Source organism: Lactuca saligna, chromosome 6 (assembly GCF_052625555.1).
Source record: "Lactuca saligna cultivar CGN05327 chromosome 6, ASM5262555v1, whole genome shotgun sequence".
In the NCBI taxonomy this organism is placed as follows: domain Eukaryota; kingdom Viridiplantae; phylum Streptophyta; class Magnoliopsida; order Asterales; family Asteraceae; genus Lactuca; species Lactuca saligna.
Window position 1 is genome coordinate 175630591 of NC_136422.1, and position 8003 is coordinate 175638593.

Sequence of the window (8003 nt, forward strand, 5' to 3'; positions counted from 1 at the left end):
TAGGCTAGGGTTTTCCCCGATGATTCTGGACAAGGGTAACTCAACAAGTTGATGAGAAAAGTCGGCAAGTTAAGTTGGGTTTTCCTGATGTTCTGAGGAATAATGGGGACTCAGCGAGTCACATTGATGCACATGGCGAGTCAGGTCAACATGGACAGTTAACTCGAGTGTTAACTTCTGTTGACTTTAGGGTTTCATCAAGGCAAAGATTATAGGGACCATGGAAGGATAAAATGGGCTTTCACCCATCCTAAGAGTTAGAGAGGGATTAGCATGATTTTATATAAAGTTGTGATCTTTATGTGTTAATTAGAGATGCTTATTACGTGTAGGCGGAGATTAGGCTGTTCGAGGGGTATCCAATTTCCTTGCTTACTTATGAGGTGAGTCTTCTCACTATACTTATCTGAGTGGTAATACGGAGTGACCGGAGGGTCTAATTTGAGTTATCGATCGGAGGGTTCTATGTGCTTATGTTGACTTATGTGATATTATGCATTTCTGTCTTTGTGATATATGCCATGTTATTCTGTGTTTTACTGAGATCGGACCGGAGGGTCCGAACCAAGTTGTGAGACTGGAGGGTCTTCACTGAGATATAGGACTGGAGGATCCAACCCGAGCTATGAGACTAGAGTGTCCTCACCAAGACACATGACCAGAGGGTCCACACCGAGTCATGAGACTAAAGGGTCTTCAACGAGTCACATGAGACCGGAGGTTCCATGTTGAGTTATAGCCATGAGAGGCTTATAATTTGTGTATCTAGTATTTTGGGGAACTCACTAAGCTTTGTGCTTACCATGTTGTGTGGTATGTGTTTTAGGTACTTCTCAGGATCGCCGAAAAGCGTCGGCTTGATTGTACACACCAATTTCAAGACTATGTGGATGATTTCGGGATAGTGAAATTTCTATGTGTATTTGTGATGAAACTTGAACAGTTATGATTTTGAGAAATTTATTATGAGTTTTTTCTTGTTTTAAAATGAAATTTTGGTTTGAAAAAATTTACGTTGTTACACACCAGCCTCTTGACATAGTTCAGACACTCATAAACCTGAATAACATCTAATGATATCACGTCATCCTTGTCCAAAACGCACTTCCACAACTGCGATATGTGGAAAATGCTATGAATCATACTAAGATCCAAACAGGTAAGAATAAGTGAGGAGAGTGACCTCGATCAAATGATAGATTGATCCCACACCCGAACTGCCGGAACTAGACTCCACCTAATAAACACAATAATTAACCCGAATTAATAATTAAGTTCAATAATCCAATTCACAAGTCCAAGCTCCTTAACTAAGTCCTAATCGAGGCAAGATACCAATTTGCCCCTCTTATGCCCAAGGCCCTCAAGCTTGACCAAAAAGTCAAAAGTCAACAAAGTCAACCCTCTTGGTCCGTACACTTGGCGTACGACTCGAACAAGAAAAATCAGGGATGGGCCTTGCTATGTGGGGTGTAGGCAGGAGTACGCCCATTGTACTATGTCTAGTCCCAGAACCCCAAATTTTATGTATTAATCGTTTAAGTTACTTATTCCAACTTTAAATCTGACCACTATAGAATGTCTTAACCCATAAAGTCACTGACTTTAAACCTTTGCATGGCTAGGTAGGGCACAAAACACAAAACCCAAACTTTTGCAACACTCTAAGTCACTCAACTCATGCATGACCCAAAGAAAAAGATCACGCAACCATTTTTATGAATCAAGGCGCTCTCAAACATCTAAAATGACATTCAAAATGCTCTGGAGTACTCTATAGTCACAAAGGTCCAAGCATTGGGACAAAGTGAGGTAGTTTCTGGATCCACAAGCTTGCATGCAACACCACCTTCTTTAATAGCCTTCTTTTTTAACAAGCACTAAAATCTTCACACATAAGGATGAGACTCGATATTAGTGTTGGAAGGAGTGGACGTAGTCTCTATAAGGTCCAACGGAGGTATAAGGTTGTTTAAATAAGGAAAAACCCTAAAATTTAATGTTTAAGGTCTAGGCTAGTACGCCTGGTGTACCATGTGTATGCCCAACATATTAGGGAGAGCTCCGTGATTCCAAGTCCCGATCAGATACGAAGTGCGTACCTCACGTACAATCAATGTACAGGCTAAAGTGCAACCATTCTTGATATAAGTACAAAAAATGTAAATACCTGCAAACCGGATGTTACACCCATTACCGTAATAGATTGAATGGTCATAACCTTATGACCTTCTATTGCATGTTACATTGGCTAGACTCAAGTCTCTTTGAGTCAGATTATAACATAGAGGATATCTTATTTCATGTTCTAATGTTATATAATCATATCATAGACTTTGGAGTACCCCATACTTACAAAGGTCTATGCCTTAGGATAAAAAGATCGTAAATACCCATTTAAAGAGATCTAGAAATAAGATCAACAAGGTATGGACTTTCTATTGTATGATGCATTGGCTAGACTTTGGAGTACCCTATACTCACAAAGGTCCAAGCTTTAGGAGAAAAAGCTCATACATAGCCATCTAAAGAGATCTAGAAATAATGTCAGCAAGGCATTGACTTTATATCTTCAACATATGCATAAAGTGAGGTAGTTTCTAGATCCACAAGCTTGCATCCAACACCACCTTCTTTGATGGCCTTCATCTTCAACAAGAAAGCACCAAAATCATCAAAAGCTTCAAAATCTTCACACACAAGGATGAGACTCGAGATTAGGGTTTGGAAGGAGTGGGGGCTATCTCGAGAAGGTCCAAAGGAGGTATAAGGTTGTTTAAATAGGGAACAAACCCTAAAATTTAGGGTTTAAGGTCTAGGCTAGTCTGTTCGACATACCACATATAAACCTAACGTATTCAGGATAGTTCCGCGATTCCAAGTATCGATCTGGTATGTGGTGTGTACCTCACATACGCCCAACGTATGTGATAAAGTGCAATAATTATCGACATAAATACCAAATAAATACATGCAAACCGGATGTTACAATGCTCCCCCACTAGCATTAGGCTTCACCCTCGAAGTTAGCCCCAAACAATAGATCAGGGTTTCGCTTGTGCATCTCAATCTCGGGCTCCCAACTCTAGTCCAAGCCTTTCTAGTGTTGCCACTGAAATTTAACCAAGTTCACTAACTTCTTACTGAAGGTCTTCACTCTCCTATCCAGAATCGTCATTGGCCTCTCGATGTAATTCAGGCGATCATCAATCTAAATGTCTTTCAAAGGAACCACAACCGTATCATCGGTTATACACTTCCTCAACTGGGAAACATGGAAAGTGTCATGAATCTGACTCAACTCCTCAGGTAGTTCTATCCAGTAAGCCACCTTTCTCACCCAGGCCAACACTCTAAAAGGGCTAATAAACTTGGGGCCCAGCTTACCCTGCTTCCTAAAGCGGATAACACCCTTCCAGGGTGATACCTTTAGAAGCACCAAATCTCCAACCCAAAACTCCAGCTCAGAGTGTTTTCGATCCCCATAACTCTTCTGGTGGCTTTGGGACATCAGAAATCTCTGTCTAACTTGCTGGATAAGCTCGGTCATCTTGAGTACTATCTCAGATCTCCCCATGACTCTCTGGCGAACTTCACCCCATCAAATAGGGGCCTAACACCTTCTTGTTGGGTTATGAGCATTCTAACACTCCTAAGTGTACATGCAACCCTAAATACCTTGGATCTATGTTTTCTCTATTATACATGCAAATATGAACATCCAAGGTATTATTCTAATCTAGCATACAAAACTATCAATATAACAAGATAGAATACATACCTCTTTGATGTAGAATGTCTTCATGAAGCTTGAGTGCCTAGTGCCCCAAGTGTGACACCTCAAATGGTTCACACAACACCAAATACACTTGGAATAACTTGAGAGAATTCTACACTTCATGAAATCGGCTAGCCCTCTCTAGAATAATACTAGTGGCCGATTTTGTCAAGAATAATATCTTTATATAGTGTTACAATTAGGGCAAACCCTAATTGTCATGCCTTTCCATTTCCTTGGATCCATGGGTTCAAATACACCATGGAGCATCATATGGGTTTTGGCCCAACTAGATAATCCATGGAGCATTAGCCCACTATACAAGTATGGATGATTTACACAATCAACCCATATATTTAATTAGTCTTCTTTTGATCACTTAATTAATCCTAGATTAATTCTTGATCAATACTAATTAAATAATCTTATTATTCTTATTATTAATATACTAGAACTTATAATATATTAATAACCATAAGTGTCTTATTTCTCTCATTATAGTCTATCCAAGTGCATGATGCCATGTAACCCAAATGGACCATGCCGGGTCGGGTAAAGTCTTACCAATTATAGTTATGGACATAGACATTAATCCAACAGTCTCCCACTTGGATAAGTCTAAAACTATTATTGCATATGACTTCAGGAACCAACTGGCAATCGTAGCACTCAAAAGCTTCTGTCGAACTCTTGACCTTGTAGATGAACTCTGACCTTTGTCAATGACTTGTCCATTAGATAAGGGAACATATATTCCTCCATTCTAGGTATCATATGGACTGAGACATGGATTATAATCATTCTCTCTGTCCATTTGTTGTTTCCCGATTTCCGATTTATGACAACTGACTAATTGAACAAATCAAATCAGTCCTGGCCCGACCGAGCACTTCCATTTGTCATCATCAAATCATCGAGGGGCCCACAAATATCGATTTTATCCCGAAGGTAAAAGGAATGGATAAACTTCGACTCATATGGCTTGTTCTACTACTTGTTGAATCATACACAAAGACACGTTTTATAGCACCGAGTTACCAAATGCGCTTTCGTGTAATAAATGTACTATAAACTCATAGTAACAACTCATATCTCTAGGTTTGAAGAATATAAGATATTATCGTCTCATGATCACTCGTGATAAAACCCATGAAGTGATTCCAATGAGCGCGGGTTGAATCCAATACTCAGAACTTATGAGCACTCATGAGTGTTGTAGTCCTTTGTCCAATACCTTAGACCTCTACAAGCCAACCCATGACAGTCTTAATTCATATCTACTTCCAACATATGACCGACTATGGATGGTTTGAATAACTTAGTCATTCTGGAAGAATAACCTAGTTTATTCGGGAAGTCAAAACATGCAAAGTGAAACACAATAATAATTGAATCCAATATGGTATCAAAACCTATGAACATAAATAAAACACCTTTTATTTATCACCATATGATTACACATTATTCATTATATACTGTTTCAGCTATCTACTTTATTCTTGAATTTAAAACAATAGTTGTCCCATGCTCCAAGCATGTACACTATGTTTTCTAAACACTAGTCATGCCATACACCAAGTATGCATACTATGTTTGTTTATGATCTTTACTTTGTGAACTAGATCAATTGAACATAAATTCAATGATCCTCTTTTCACACTCCCAAATCCTTGCTGCAAATGCAAGAATTCCAAATTCATGTCATTTACTGAAATCTGTTAGATTCTAAACTTATATGCATTGATCCTCGTGTAACGATTATGCAAAAATTCAAAAAGACTTGGCAATAATCATTACAGAGTATTCCAAAGGAGATCAAATCCTTGGAAACATCCTTCTTGCATTAAGTTTCCTTAATCTTACACAGATTGAAATTTCTAACTTTGAAACATCTCCAGATTCATTTTGACTATCACTTCTGAATAAGAGTTGCCTCCTTACAGATTATGTCAATATGGTCCTTCCAGAATTATCACTATACTTCTAACTGTCCTTGAGCAACCAATCTTTGGTAAACCTTAGAGTGTCCTCGACAATTGTTTAACCCTTTTAGTCATATCCAGTTCTAAACCTTTTCCCTTCTTAATGCTCCAGGCATTTGGAAAATTTTAGAAAGGATGAATATAGCACATGTAATCAATCCTATATCTGAAGCATATGGGACACAATTCATGATGTCTCACATAAAGACTAAACTAGTCTTTTGCTTTAACATTTCCATTTCTATTTGCCAAGTTCTCATAATTCAGATTATGAAAAGGGATGTCGTAATCATAATCGAATTTTAGAACGCAAATAATGGACCCATATACAGAATTTCCTTATGTTGAGTCATTCTAACATGAAATTCATATATATCCTTGACTAAATGATTAAAACCTCACGATCTAAGCTTATATGGGACACGATTCATGATGTCTCACATAAAGACTAAACCAGTCTTTTGGTTTAACATTTCCATTTCTATTTGCCAAGTTCTCATAATTCAGATTATGAAAAGGGATGCCGTAATCATAATCGAATTTTAGAACGCAAATAATCGACCCATATACAGAATTTCCTTATGTTGAGTCATTCCAGCATGAAATTCATATACATCCTTAACAAAATGATTAAAACCTCACGATCTAAGCTTATAGATTTGAGATGAAGTATAATTTCCTCTCCCTTAATTATAGCAAAACAACTTTTTCCCAATTGAAACCTTTTTTTTTCTATAATTAACATTGCTAGCTTGCAATACTTATCATAATTATCATGCTCCCACTAACATGATGATTATTAGCATAACACTTATGCTCCCACTAGCTTTGACATGTACTCATAAATCAGCTGACTTTCTTACCAAAGTTCAGATTTCTGATACTAGATTGTTTTGATAAAACTTTATCAAAAAACATACACCTTCCCTTAGATAGCACACTTGTGTGTCTAAACAATTATGAAGAGGGATGTTGTAATCATAATGCTTAGACCTTTTTGCCACTTCTCACAAGTCCAGGTTAGTGTGTCGGTAAACCACACACGCTCCACTAACTACTTTGAGAATGCAAACATCACAATTTCTATCTAACTAAAATCTACTTAGTGAAAGTGTTTCCTCACCATCATTTTCATGAATCGGAGAGAAACCTTATGACACTTAGATTTAATGGTGTATGTGTTCTCATCCATGTGAATTGTCAAAACCATAGTCACAAGACAAGGATAATGACAAATCCAAACTCATATGGACTGAACTCAATCTTAATTTCTTGCCATCTGGTAGCTCAAGGGCCTGCCATTGCTTCCAAGTTGTTGTGCAACACATTGAGAACTCTAAGAACTCATATGCAAAGCCAACTTTAATTGGAATGGGCACAGAATATGTCAACACGATAGGTTATAAACCTCAAGTTGTGTGCTAGTGAGGAACTTCAGGTTTCATTCTTGATTAGTTCTTGAGACTTTCAAGACCTTTAAGACTCCCACTGTCCTCTTGACCTATAAGACTCCCTTGTCAAACATCCAAGAGATAGTGCGGATTCTAATCAAGACAAACACTTCACACAATTGGCCTTAGTTGGTCTTTGTTTTATCCAAAACATCACAACTTACCAATTTCAAATGTACAAGAGTAGAAAACTTTTACACTTACATTTGATAAGTGTTTTTAAACCTTCTTAAAGACATGTCACTCAAATTATAATCTTGGAGTATGACTCTAAGACTTGTATTGGAACGAAGTATGATTCATCTTCTTGATTTAACCATTTCAACAATTCAAGATCCCTTCTTCTTAGTCATAAGAATGCACTAAGACTTCCTTAGAGAACTAATTTTGATATGGTTTCTTAATCATTAAGATGATCACAAAACTGATACTAAAGTACTCTCCCATCTTTTCAGATTTGAGAAACTTTTATCCTTCTTCCTAGATTGATTCTTCTTATTCGCTCTGCCATGCATTGGAACCTTTTCCAATGTCTCAGAGTTACACTTAAGCTTGTAAGTATAATCATACTTACTGAGCTTTAGTAAACTATGACGAATAACCTTATATCTTTTGTGGTGGACTTAATCAGTGCACATGACTATGTACTCGATCCCTTAGTCCATTACTTGATTCACACATCCATGTGAACAAGTAATTAGTCTTAATTTTTCCAATACTTGAAAGTTCTCATTCATCATGCTATACAACTTGCATGATTCCAAGTCCCGGTCCAATTGAGACTTTTGGATG